The sequence below is a fragment of the Henckelia pumila genome, unplaced genomic scaffold (genome assembly GCF_033568475.1).
Source record: "Henckelia pumila isolate YLH828 unplaced genomic scaffold, ASM3356847v2 CTG_112:::fragment_1, whole genome shotgun sequence".
Lineage (NCBI taxonomy): Eukaryota > Viridiplantae > Streptophyta > Magnoliopsida > Lamiales > Gesneriaceae > Henckelia > Henckelia pumila.
Window position 1 is genome coordinate 554,692 of NW_027331763.1, and position 15,071 is coordinate 569,762.

Genomic DNA, 15,071 nt, shown 5'->3' on the forward strand with positions numbered 1-15,071 from the left:
GCAAACCCCAAGAGGCTATCAAACTTCATCACATATTCTTCGATGTTCAAACTTCCTTGTCTCAAATTTGAAAATTCTGCTCCCTTGTCCTTTCGGTACGAAACAAGGAAAAACCTCTTATAGAATTCAGATTTAATCAGTTTCCAGTCAATAATTGTACCTCGATTCTCAAAATCTCTCTTAGTTGTGACCCACCAGTTCATAGCCACACCCTGCAGTTGATGAATGACCTGTCTAGTTTGGCGGTCATCAAAATAATCGAGAGAGTCGAAAAGCTGATCAATGTCGTCTAACCAGCTCTCACAGCCAACTAGATTCTCCGTACCCTTCAAAGTCGGGGTTCGAAAAGACTGAAACATCTTCAGCAAGGTTTCCATGGGAGTAGCTGTGACATCAAACATCCCTGCCCCTGTACTACCCTGTTCAGTCGAAGGAGTGACTACCGGTCGATCCCTGTTCAAAATTCTTCTCGGAGGCATCTGATACAAAATAGGTTAGGACACAAATATCTCAATCTCAAAAATTTGGTGTCCAACAACCTCCGTTCGAAATAATACATAACCTCCCGAGATCAATTGACTTCGATCCAATAATCCAAACAATTGATATATCAAATAAATCATGCTTTAGAATTTAAATCACATAGTCATGTAATTCAATCAATCTCAACTAATAAAGCATGCTCGCATGTCATTTAATAAATAAATTAATTAACTCAAAAACATGCGAGAAATCATTTCAAGCGGACTCGATCTATCCCGCTCACTCTAATTCAGTCCAAGAAACTTATCGCTCTGATACCACTTAATGTAAGGCCTCGATTCTAATCATCTAATCAAGAATTAATCATATCGATAATAAATCAAGAGTCAAGCTGGAAACCCAAATTAAAAAAAATTTAATTGCTGGTGAACAGTGCTAGATAGATCGGTAAAATCTTACCGATCGAGCGGCCGAAAATAATCAAAGTTCTTCCCAGAATTTTTAAGGCCCCCGCTCGATCGATAATATCTTACCGATCAAACAGACACAAAAATGCCCATTTTTTGCTTCTGCACAGGTATGCTCGCTCGATCGGTAATCAACCGATCGAGCGAGATCAGCTCTAAACCAAAAAATCGGAGTTTCTCTCATACAAATTCAACTCCAAAGTACAACAATTCAAAAGCATAACTCACTCCAACGACATGCATAATTCAATACAAATGTAGTTATAGAGTTATACAATATTCGAACTAATAGAACATGCTCCAGCTCTAAGTTCTCAATACAATACAAATACATGTTCGAATACAAGAGTTCAACTTCTAACAACAACGAGTCCTCACTTCTATCATCTCAACACCTAGCCATGCGATCTCTGACTCGGTACTGCCCCACCTGTTGCCAAGAACACACACAAAGACAAGACAACAGCCGGATAAATCGGTGATAATAACTCCCAGTATAAGAGACAAACATGTGATATCAAATAACCATCTCAAGTAATGATATAAACAACTTTCACATAATCAAATGAAAGTGCAATGAATGCATGAATTCAAATCTCTAGATTATCAAGCTTAGATAATCAAAATGCATCTCGTTTTTTATTTTCTTCGGTTGGGATCTCGAGGATAAAATATCACAACGATCACACCGAACTCCCCTTTCAAGGTGGATGATGTATATTTCAGTCCTCTAGACTCCGGAGCATTATAGAGAGTTAAGTATTGTAATTGTAGTAATTCGCCTACAAAGCCACTCAACTATAATCCCCAGAATGTCTAATTCAAAATGAAACAATCATTTGGCTCAATATGAATGCATATGAATTCTAATACATTCAATCAATAAACTCAATTAGTTCACATAAACATGCAAGTATGTGATTTCTCGAGGACACTCGAATCAATCCGGATTCGAGTTAATCGTCCTATTCTTTCCAATATCGTCTTATACCTTCTCATTGATTCACAATCTTCAATCGGCTTCGATATTTTAAACAATCCAAAGCTGCAACCTCGCAACTCTACTGGCTTCAATTCAATCTATAAAATAATACACAAAGATCAATATCTACAATCCAAACTCCAATCAAACACGGTTCGATCAAAACGATATTCAAAACTCAAACTGACGGCATAACGACAATATTCTGATCAACCGAAAACACATACAGCATAATATCGATCCAATAAACTCATATCAATCATCAATAATTCAATCCAACTCAAATCCAACAAATCCAAAACTCAAATTCTCGAAAATCATCAATAAAATCATAACAATTCCGAACGACGTTCTATCTCCGATCCGACAAAGAATAAACACTACCATGTAGTTCAAGAACAACGTCCCCGATTATCTTTCGATTCTATCAACTTCCAAAAAATCAAACTTCAAAGAAATAAGAGAAACTTAGTTCAAAACGGAGCTCTCCCAGCCGTGGTCGTTAATATAACTTCAGAAATAAGTCCTATTGGATGTCTTGAGTCAAAACCAAACTTTCTGAAGCTTGGAAAGCTTTTCCCATGCCTTCAATGGAGGAACACGGCAAGGAGGAAGAAGATGGAATGATAAAAAAAAAAGCTAAGTCATGCTTATATATATGTTAAAGCCCAATTTTGCATTTAGTCCCTAAAAATACAAAAATTTCAAAATGGTCCTTGATATAAATCAAAACGGCCCTTGAATAATAAAATCTCCAGTTATCTCAAATAAACTTATTTAAGCCTAATTCGGGGCGTTACATTACGGGTATTGGAAAAATAGAATGTCTCTATATATCCAATCCTTAGACTATGACCTTTGGAAAGTGATGGTGAAAGGTCCCTACGTCTCTATGAAAATAGTGGATGGTAACGAAGTTTCGAAAGAAATGGACGACTTTTCAAAAGAGGACATGCGATTAATTTCTCAAAATGCTAAAGGTATGAATTTTTTGCATTGTTCTTTAGATATGAACGAGTACAACCGGATCTCTATGTGCTCCTCCGCAAAAGAGATTTGGGACAAATTGGAGATTTGTCACGAGAGAACAAATCAAGTGAAGGAGACAAAGATTGATCTTCTACAACTCAAATACGAAACCTTTGATATGGATGCCAAAGAAATATTGATACCATGTTTCGAAGGCTAACTAAAATCATCAATGAGCTTGCCCAACTAGGTGAAAAATATCCAACCAAACAAGTATGGAGAAGATCACTTCGAGCACTACCCAAGGAGTGGGATGCAAAGAGAACGACGATCATTGAATCCAACAAAGGCGACACCGCTTCCTACGATCTCGATCAACTCCATGGGACCCTAAAAACCCATGAGTTAGAATTATCTACAAGAAAATAGATAAAGAAGGAAGATGAAAAAATCAAAGCAACAGGAATATCCCAATCAAGCCAAGTTGAAGAAGAAGATGATGATGACATGGCGCTCTTCGCAAGAAAATTAAAAAAATTCATGAGAGGGACTAAATTCAAAAAGGAGAAGAAGCCGGAGAAGGAAGTGACATGCTACAATTGCCAACAACAAGGGAACTATGCAAATTAATGCCCTCTCAAAAAGAAACTTGACAAAAGGAAAAAAAAAAAGGCACTCATAGCAACGTGGAGCGACAGTGACGACGATGATGAGGAAGCCAACACCTGCCTCATGGCTAAGCATGATGACATCGTCTCCGACGACGATGATGAGGTACCCTCCTATGATGAGCTATTACATGCTTTTAAACAAACTTTTGATATGGCTAAATCACTTATAAAGGAAAATAGAAGTCTAAAAAATGATTTAGAATCTAAGGAGCATGAAAACCTAAGATTAAAAGATGACATAGCTCACTTAGAAAAATTATTTGATAAATTCAATGTTAGTAGCAATAAATTAAATAATATTCTAACCATGCAAAAATGTAGCTTTGATAAATGAGGAATATAGTATGGTAGTAAATCAATAGATTTCACTAGTCTTATTGCTAAAGTTAAAATGAGATCACCCCCTATCTGCACTTATTGTTGTAAAACTGGACATATTAGACCTTAGTGTAGATCATTAAGAAATCAATATAATAAAAGAAGTTATTTGAAATGGGTGCCTAAATATTCATCAATAATTATGAGGTGACATTATGAAAACATGATCTGAGGGAGTTCTTCACAGACCGGTTTAAACTGCCTTGACTTGCGACTTGTCTCCCTGATGAACGTTGCTCTGTCTAAGGAGATAGGTTTTTAAAGAGGCCTTAGCCCTACCTACCTTTCATGGGAGCACTCTTAGAAATTGTTGATTATGTTACTAAGTAATTATTGATCTTCATTTCTAACATAATTGGACCCAAAAATAACTAAAGGGTACAAAAAATTTATATTGTAGGGACAGAAAAGAAGTATGCCTCCAAGCATATGGTATCTCGACAGTGGATGCTCCATACACATGACGGGAAACAAGGAGCTGCTTCAATCAATTAAACCAAAGGAAAAAAGAATTGTCACTTTTGGGGACAACAACAAAGGAGTTATTAAAGGCATCAGATCAATATGTATATCTAACTCTTGTCTGATTGATGATGTACTCTTAGTGAAAGGGCTTAAACATAACCTACTAAGTATAAGTCAATTGTGTGATAGAGGTTATGAAGTTAAATTCACTCCCCAACACTGCACTGTATCACTCACAACTGACACATCCATAAATTTCAAAGGATATAGAAGTGAGAATGTTTACAAGGTTTCTTTAAACAATTTATCCTTTTCAAATGTAAAAAGCCTTGTATAGTTAAATGTTGATGACAACATTCTTTGGCACAGACGATTAGGTCAGGGATAACAAACTAATACCTTCAAGAAATTTTATTACGTGAGAATAAAATAAAAATAAAGCCTCCAACTTACCTGTACCTCCAACCGTCCCGCAGTATCATTAATTATCATGATATCAAACTAATACCTCCAAAAGTTTGATTACATGAGAATTAAAATGGAAATAAAGCCTCCAACTTACCTGTATGGAAATACTTCCAATCCTCCAATGGCTTGATTACAACATTTTGATTACAAACTAATACCTCTAACAATTGATTACTCATTGATTAATTGGAGATACTTAATATTCTCCACAATTTTGAATCTCAATAAAACAAAAGGTCTACTTATTTTGGTTTTTAATGCAATAACGGCTCAGTTTGTAGTTTCATTGAAATATTGAACACGTCGATTACATCGCACTAAGTGAATAGAAAGTATAACAACTTTGCATACACTAAAGGAAGTATTTACTATCCCATACATTCAGGTTAAGGTAGCAAGGGAAATCATAAGAAGAGATGGAGTGCATAATGTACATATTTGCAGAAGGGGAAAAAAGTGCAATCAATTATGTTACGTCTTAAACACATACAAATCTCGTATTGTGAGATTAATGTTTTTAATGCATTAACAAGTCTCAAAAATTATGTTTTGATGATTACAAAACTAGGTTAAGTGTTACTAATTATTTAAATTGAGAAAATGCAGATATTAATTTTTCGTGTTAGAAAATACCGAAGAATCGAAGATCAAAATTGATGGATTAAAATTGAAGAACAAATCAAGAGTAAAAATTTTTGAATTACAGAGTTCGGATGGTCCGAAGCCCTGTTCGGATGGTCCAAAGTATTTCCAAACTATTTTATTGTTCGGAACCAGTTTGGATGCTACGAAGAAGCAGTTCGGGCGATCTGAAGACCCGATCGGACGTTTTGATCTCTTTACGACGATTGACAAGATTTGTCCGGAGACTTTGCTCGACAAAGGATTTAATGCAGCCGATCGGACGGTCCGATCTTAAGTTCGGATGATCCGAACAGTGCCACAACCGCAAAAATTTGAATTTGAATCAGTACAGTTCGGAAGCTCCGGAGATAGGATCAAATGATCTGATATCACCCGTTTCAGCACTATAAATAGAGGCATTCCGAGGCCAAATGAAGACACAACTCAAACATTCATCCTCTCATCCTCTAAAGCACCATTTGAGAGATTCTTCAAGCATTCTAAGCCTATTTCAAAATCCCTCAATATATATTTGTGTATCGAGTTGTATAATTGCTTGAAAAATTGTAGTTGTGTATACTCGAGTGTGAAGCCGAGTTTATCGGGTTTTTGTGGCTATCCTTGGAGCCCTTAAGGCCAAGTGTGTTGAGTTGTTGTAAGGCTATCCTTGGAGCCCTCAAGGCCAAGAGACGCGGTGATCGTGTTGTCGTTGTATCGGTTACTTGGAGCCATCAAAGCCAATATGAAGTGCTAGTGATACGTTGGTTATTCGACCTTAACCAAGAAGGAGAGACGTAGACAATTTATCATCGAACTTCCATAAACATATCCTCTCATATTTATCGCTTTATTTACTTTCTGTCATTTACTTACCGCATTTATTTTAATTTCCCTAAGTCTTCCGCTTGCGTTTTTACAAAATCATTTTAAATTTCTAAATTTGCCAATAGAACCTAATTCGCCCCACCATTAGGTTCTAAAAAGTTGTATCAGAGCCCACTTTTTTTTTTTTTTTTTTCAAAAGGCTCTATGGCAAATCTAGCGAGTGATTATGCTCAAGGGCAATTTACCAATCGTCCTCCTCTTTTCAACGGCATAAATTACATGTGAGGCCTCGATTCTAATCATCTAATCAAGAATTAATCCTGTCGATAATTAATCAAGAGTCAAGTTGGAAACCCAAATTAAAAAAAAAAAAATTGCTGGTGAACAGTGCTCGCTCGATCGGTAAAATCTTACCGATCGAGCGGCCGAAAATAATCAAAGTTCTGCCCAGAATTTTAAGGCCCCCGCTCGATTTGTAATATCTTACCGATCAAGCGGACACAAAAATGCCCATTTTTTGATTCTGCACAGGTATGCTCTGAACCAAAAAATCAGAGTTTCTCTCATACAAATTCAACTCCAAAGTACAACAATTCAAAAGCATAACTCACTACAATGACATGCATAATTCAATACAAATGTAGTTATAGAGTTATACAATATACGAACTAATAGAACATACTCCATCTATAAGTTCTCAATACAATACAAATACATGTTCGAATACAAGAGTTAAACTTCTAACAACAACGAGCCCTCACTTCTATCATCTCAACACCTAGCCATGCGATCTCTGACTCGGTCCTGCCCCACCTGTTGCCAAGAACACACACAATGATAAGACAACAGCCGGATAAACCGGTGAGAATAACTCCCAGTATAAGAGACAAACATGCTATATCAAATAACCATCTCAAGTAATGATATAAACAACTTTCACATAATCAAATGAAAGTGCAATGAATGCATTACTTCAAATCTCTAGATTATCAAGCTCAGATAATCAAAATGCATCTCATCTTTTCTTTTCTTCGGTTGGGATCCCGAGGATAAAATATCACAACGATCACACCGAACTCCCATTTCGAGGCGGATTATGTATATTTCAATCCTCTAGACTCCGGAGCATTATAGAGAGTTAAATCTTGCAATTGTAGTAATTCGCCTACAAAGCCACTCAACTATAATCCCCAGAACGTCTAATTCAAAATGAAATAATCATTTGTCTCAATATGAATGCACGTGAATTCTAATACATTCAATCAATAAACTCAATTAGTTCACATAAACATTCAAGTATGTGATTTTTCGAGGACACTCGAATCAATCCGGATTCTAGTTAATCGTCCTATTCTTTCCAATATCGTCTTATACCTTCTCGTTGATTCACAATCTTCAATCGGCTTCGATCTTTAAAACAATCCAAAGCTGCAACCTCGCAACTCCACTGGCTTCAATTCAATCTATAAAAGAATCCACAAAGATCAATTTCGACAATCCAAACTCCAATCAAACACGATTCGATCAAATCGACGAAACGATATTCAAAAATCAAAATGACGGCATAACGACTATATTCTGATTAACAGAAAACACAGACAACATAATATCGATCCAATAAACTCATATCAAACATCAATCATCCAATACAACTCAAATCCAACAAATCCAAAACTGAAAATCTCGAAAATCATCAATAAAATCATAACAATTCCGAAAGACGTTCTATCTCCGATCCGACAGAGAATAAACACTACCAAGTAGTTCAAGAACAACGTCCCTGATTATCGTTCGATTCTATCAACTTCCAAAAAATCAAACTTCAAATAAATAAGAGAAACTTAATTCAGAACGGAGCTTTCTCAGCCGTGATCGTTAATATAACTTCAAAAATAATTCCTATCGGACGGATCGAGTCAAAACCAAACTTTCAGAAGCTTGAAAAGCTTTTCCCACGCCTTCAATGGAGGAACACGGCATGGAGGAAGAAGATTGAATGATAAAAAAAAAAAAGTTAAGTCATGCTTATATATATGTTAAAGTCCAATTTTGCATTTTAGTCCCTGAAAATCCAAAAATTGCAAAATGGTCCTTGATATAAATCAAAACGGCACTCGAGTAATTAAATCTCCGGTTATCTAAAATAAACTCATTTAAGACTAATTCGAGACGTTACAATTCTCCCCCTCTAAGAATAGATTTCGTCCTCGAAATCAAATCAAATCAATCACATAAGATTAGAATAAAGAATTTGTAGCACCTAAAATCCAATCTACTAAATTGCGTGAATTAAATTAAATAAATATTATGATTAATATTTTTAAGTTTTATTGAGTTAAATTCTTTATGTGAATTATGTGTTAATAAAATATTAATTATTTATTCAAATGATTCTTTTGTACTAACTATGTAATTAATGTTTTAATTGTTTAAGTTTATTTATTTAAATAATTTTATTGCGTAATTTACTTGTTTTAAAGATTTTTAAGATTTAAGATTTGTTTATTTAAGTAATTTCTAAACGTTTAATATTTTCCTATTTAAATTATTTGAATTGTCCAGTTTATTTATTTAAAATAATTAAAGTTTATCGATTAGTTATTTAATTTATTTTAAATGTCTAGCTTATTTATTTAAATGTTTTTTATCTGTCCAAATCATTTAAAAAGGTTTCTTATACCGCTTGTATATTTATTTAAATTTTTTTTAAACGTTCGTTTAATTTGTTTAAATTATTTTCTAATCGCTCTGTTATTATTTAAATATTCCATTAATCCCAGTGACATCAAAATATTTTAAGTGTTGATTTTTAATTCCTAAGATAGTGCCTAAATTCATTTTTTTATATTTATACTTTTAATTGCTTGAATTTAAATTGCTTAAGTTTCTTTTAAAGTTATAGTTGCTCAATTTATTAAGTTATTTATCTTGAGATACTTGAGTTAGTAATTTCCAGTTCCGGCAAGCGACGATGGTGGACTTTGGCGATAAGTTTCCAAGATTTTTATTTCTAAAATTTTGAAGTGAGAGAAATGAGGAGTTTAGACTAGAAGTTTGATTTTTGAGTTTCCGGGCATCAAAAACCACTTTTATCATTTTCTTGAGTTTATTCTTTAACTTTTTCAAAAGTTAGGATTTTATTAAATCCGAATTAGTAAAAACCTAATTTAAATACCTTGACTTGGAATTTTTAAATTTAAGTATTTTAAAGGTGCAAAGTTGTTGAGGTAAAGTTTTAATACTTAGACTAGCACTTTTACAAGTGTAGTAGCACTTTTAAAATACACCTACACACTACACACTAAAACTTTTAACCTAAAATAAATCATTTGTTTCAAACCCTAGCCCCATTTTTCATGAAGGAGCCCCCACCCCCCACCCCTTCTCATTTCTTTGTTTCCCATCGGCCACCACTCCCCTTCATCTTTCCGGCCGCCGTCGCCCTCCAACACCGCCGCCGTCGCCGGAGGACCACCTTGGAAGGTCCACCTTGGTGTTGGTTTGAAGTTTCAGCCCTCATTCCCTCTTGATTTTGTTTTTTTTTTTGTAGCAAAGGTTGAAGGCAAATATAAGCTTTTCTTGGGCTCTCAATCAAGCTATCTATGTTCTTGTGCCTATTGTTTCATTTAATTTTCAAAATGCTTAAGACTTTCAGCATGTTAGGTTCGATTTTTTCATACTTTTCAGCATGGTGATATGTTATTTTCGAAAATTGGTGTATGAATTAAGTTTAATGGGTTACATGGTGATTGTGATTGGAAATTTGAGGTGTTTTGATTGCTGGTAGCGCTTATCGTGTCACGCCCAAATTACCCGACTCAATCAGATAAATAAAAACATGCAGTAGTGTGAGTAGGGATCGTTCCCATGAGGAAAGGGAAATTTAAAAGTGTTCTTTAAAATTAAAAAGGGGATTTTGAATTAAGATTAACCACTAAATATTCAAAAACAATTTATAATAAAATTCTATAACTGTCAAGCAAGATTAAAAATTAAACTGAAGAAATCAATAAGAAACAAGACTTGGTATCGGTCGACTACACCCTTGATATTATTCATTCAATCATTGATCACCTGAAAATAATTAATCCTATCAAATATTCACCATTGGAAATTTAATTCCTGTATCACCTTAATTTTAGTTAACTAGACACAAGCGTTATAAGCTAACCCTTACCCCATAAGTTAACCCAATACAAGCGATTAGACTTAAATCCACGGTAGCATTCAAACTAGCAAAACTGATAAACCTAGACAACACATACACAAGCGGATGTATTTAGCCTAGTCAATTGTTATTCCTAAAATTTAATAAACTCACAAGCGGAAGATTATTAATTGTAGTTGCTTCAAAAATCAGATAATTCAAACAATTACGGATTTGAATTCCAATTTAGCATTCGATTGAATAATGAAATCTTAAGATGACCAATCAAAAAAATCTAATACACAAGCATATCAATCAATTCAGAATAACTCTTGATACTTGATAAAAATCAAACATTGAAAACCAAAATCTCATGAATTAATAAATCAAAGGCTTCGTCTCCCTCAACCAAGTACTAGAGTTTAGCCAACAATACTCATGAATTTTCTACAAAAATTCATGAGAGAAAATAAAATTAAGAAAAGATAGATGAAAACCTAGCCTTCAGAGAGAGTTCTTCCCGTTCTAAGCGTGTAGAATCCTCTGAAATTCTCTCCAAAACGGAATTAAAAGTCTAATAAAAGTCTAGAGCCTTAATTAAAAGAGTTTCAAAAATTACAAATTTCTTCCCGCAACAGACCCGCGTGCTCGATCCTGGAATAATGCGCGATCGAGCGCGCGATACTGGGAAACTTTTTGCTTTGAAAATTCCTTGGGCGCGCTTGATCCGGGAAGAATGTACGATCGAGCGGGCGAGTTGAGGCAGCCTACTGTCTTGAAAATCTCATGACCGCGCTCGATCTGGAAAAATGCCAGGATCGAGTGCATGCTTCTGTGATGAAAAATATGCTCTGCTGCTTTCTTTGGACGCATGGACGCACTTCGATTTCTTTAATCAAAACATGGTAATTCCTACACAATAAATCAAAACTAAGTTAAGAAGCTCAATGCATGACATAAAATAAAAATAGAATAAAACATGAACAATGACACAAAATGCATGAAAAACACTTAACAAAATGACACTAAAAATGCAAACAAAATAATACTATCAAATTACCCCACACTTGAATCTTGCTCGCCCTCGAGCAAGTTATACAAAAGAAAATATGTAAACAAGAATCAAGAAATACTACGGAGCACTGGCCTCAGTTCATCTTTCAAAATTTTCACATCCATCCATCCAACTCACATTGTTTTGAAAATTTTAAAACCAGACTGATTTCACCTCACAAACTTATAAATCCCGCAACTCTAGTTCAAAACACTCGCCTTCAAATCCAATTCACACATTCATAGATCATGAGGACTTTTCATGGTTTCACAGGATTACAATGAATAGAAATCAAATCAACACACTCACAATCGGTTAAACACAAAGAAATCTAGTGTGTGCGTGTTTTGATCAAAAATTCATACTCATCAATAGTGTCAATCGACAGTCCATAGGCGAAATTCTCGCAACCCTCTCCACTAGTATATTGGGCGATTGTGACTCGGTCAATAGGTCTTAATTGGCTTATAATGTAGGCTTGACTTATAGCAACAATAAAGGAAAATAATTCAAAGAGGGAGTAAATTATGTCTATCTTTAGAGTTCACTCCTTTTCATTCAGTTTTCACACCGCTTTTCACTTCATTGATCTTCATTTTTTCTTTTCTAATGCTTTTCACCATTAAATTTTCCTTCTTTTTCACCAATTTTTTCATCATTTTTTTTCCATCCCCTTTTCACTACTATTTTTTTCTTTTCTTTCAAGCTATCATCACACCATTCCATATTAACCATTCAACGCAGGAGCATAAAATAATTTTAACATTCAACTTACTCCCTTAAAGGTAGGAAACAGTGTTTAGGCTATGGGTAGTAGTTGTAGGACCTTGAAATAATGCCGAATGGGGGTTTACCACACGTTTGCATGCATGCCATTCGTTTTTCAATCAGGCTCAAACAAGGTACTAGAGATAATTAATAAAGTGGGTGGCTTGAAAAACTCAAACGAATTTAGAAAAATTGCCTACATCACTCCTAAGTCACAGTTTACCCATATTTCACCTCGAGGGGTGTTTGAACAAGTTCTAGACATGTCTCAATTCACAATCAACTCATAAAAATATTAATCAGTGCAGAAAAGAGAAATCATCAACCGTAAACGATGATTTTGCACAAAATTCAGAAATATGCACCTCATGTGCTCATATATATGTGAAAGCTCAAAGGGCATCTAAGGACAAAAGATTCAAGAAAATTTAGGCCCAAATAATCCAAACAATGCCTCAATCCTATCCATGTTTGTATGTTTCAAAATTCAGATTTGAGTATAATTCACAGAGTATGTAGGAGTTCACTCGTCTACTGAGTTCCATCAGTGCAAAAAGTTGTCAGATAGACATGGAATTCACAAACAAAGCTTCATCATTGGCCAGGCTACCCATTTCTTTTTCAACTCAATACAAAATTAAATAGAATGCTAAAATCCTAAAATGAACTAAATGCAACAAAAACAACAATGCAATGAAATGCAATGCATGAATGCACCCCCCCACACTTAAACGAAACATTGTCCTCAATGATTGAGAACTAAACTATACAAAAGCACACAACAAAACAAGTAGCAATAAAAAAAAACAAACAAACAAAATGATGCAATGCAAAAAGTAAAAAGAAAACTCCCCAGATCTATGGATTGGCGTCCGCCCCGCCCTCATCATGCTCTGGCGGTGGCACTAGGTCGACCCAAGGAAACTCAAAAGGTGGCGGGAAAGGAACAACTGGTGGGAGCGTGGTGGGATCAATCCCTAGCCTCTCGGAGATGCCACGAGATATGTAGTCCAACACCTGAAAATTTGCAGCCGTGGCCGAGTTGAAGGTATTCTGGTGCTGAGTAAAGGCGGCCATCTCTTGAACAGTAACTGTAGTAGGGCGGCGCTGAGGTGGAATAGGACGCACCGGATCGTGGACCGCCACAAACTGGTCATCCACCACAAATTGGCTCCGCCTATAAGCCCTCTTGGCATCAACAGCTGCTTGGTCAATGGGTCGCATCTGCTGCAACCATTCCTCGTCCGCTCTAGCTTGCACACCAGCTCGCATGCATAACTGTGTAATGATCATGGGAAAGAAAAGACCGGCTGTCCTAGAAGTGATCGACCGACGTATCTGATCATGAATAACTCGGCCCACATTAACCGGAAATCCAACATCAAGAGCGTATAGCAACACAACACGCTCAACATGCACTTCACTCGTGTGTGAGAATGGCATCAGACGGCGGCACAGGAATTTGTACCACGTAGCCGGACCCACAAAAAGATATTTCTCTTTGAAGCATTTGAAAGTGATCGGATCCAACCAAGCATCCCCGGTAAAGCACAGCTGATAAAGGATTTCGTGGACATCCGGGTAAAGGGTCGCGCTTTGGAATATGCTGTCATCAACTTCTGGTGTCTCTAGCATGGCATTCAACTCAGAAGCTGTGTAGGAAACTAAAGTTCCCCGGACAAAGGCCTTGCCATCCGTCCGCTCCGCAGCATTAGCGTAGAACTCCCTAACAAGAGGGACAATTGCTAGAGCGGGTTGCCTATAGAATGTTCCCCACCCACGTGCCAATACTTGAACCGCCACTTCATTTTCATTCGCATCTAGATCAAACCCCTCTCAGTAATAGGGGAGCGATGATTCTTGGAATGGTCGTAGCGATCCCGGGCCGCTTGATTGACAAAACGGCCGGCAAGGTTTAAGGATGCGGTTGCAGCTCGTGTACCTTGGCGAGAAGATTCGCCTATCTCTGTAGTGCGTTTTGGACCCATGAGCACCCAAAAAATTGCAAGAATTGGAGGCAATTCGTCGAACACCTTGTGGACACCAACAATTTCGGCTTTTCTAGCAAAATATGGTCGTGGAGAAGTAGAGAAGAGGGAATAAATGAAGATTCCAAGCCCTTGAATGATCCTGTAATAGATTGATAACAAATTGTGAACAATTGTGAAATTTCGAAAATTTGGGGAAAAAGGGTTCTAAGGGCCGAGGGAAATTTTGAAAGGGGGAGTGGGGGAAAAGAGCATAAAACTGCACAGAAATAAGGCGAGATGAGGGGCGCGCTCGATCCTAGAAATATACTCAATCGAGCGCGCCTCTTAAATATGCGGACAGTAACTTTGGTAAAATTGCGCGCTCGATCCGGTGAAATGCCAGGATCGAGCGCGCCTCTTAAATACTTGGGGCAGTGGGCTCGGGTTTTCTGCGCGCTTGATCCAAGGAAATGTCAGGATCGAGCGCGCACTACTTCAGAAATTACTTTTTTAATTTTCCAAAAATTTTCCGAAAATCAATTAATAACAAAATTCAACAAAACAAAAAAAATTAAAATGAAGCAAAAACAAAAACTAAAAAGTAATAGAAATACTGGGTTGCCTCCCAGTCAGCGCCTTTGTAAGGCCCAAAAATATTAAATTATTAATTATGGGATTTGAGAATTAAATTCCATATTATGGGCTAATATTGATTTGAGAAATTATGGAAATGATAGATTTAATTTTCGAGCCGAAAATATTTAATTTGAGAATTTATGGATTTTGATAATTAAATTCCA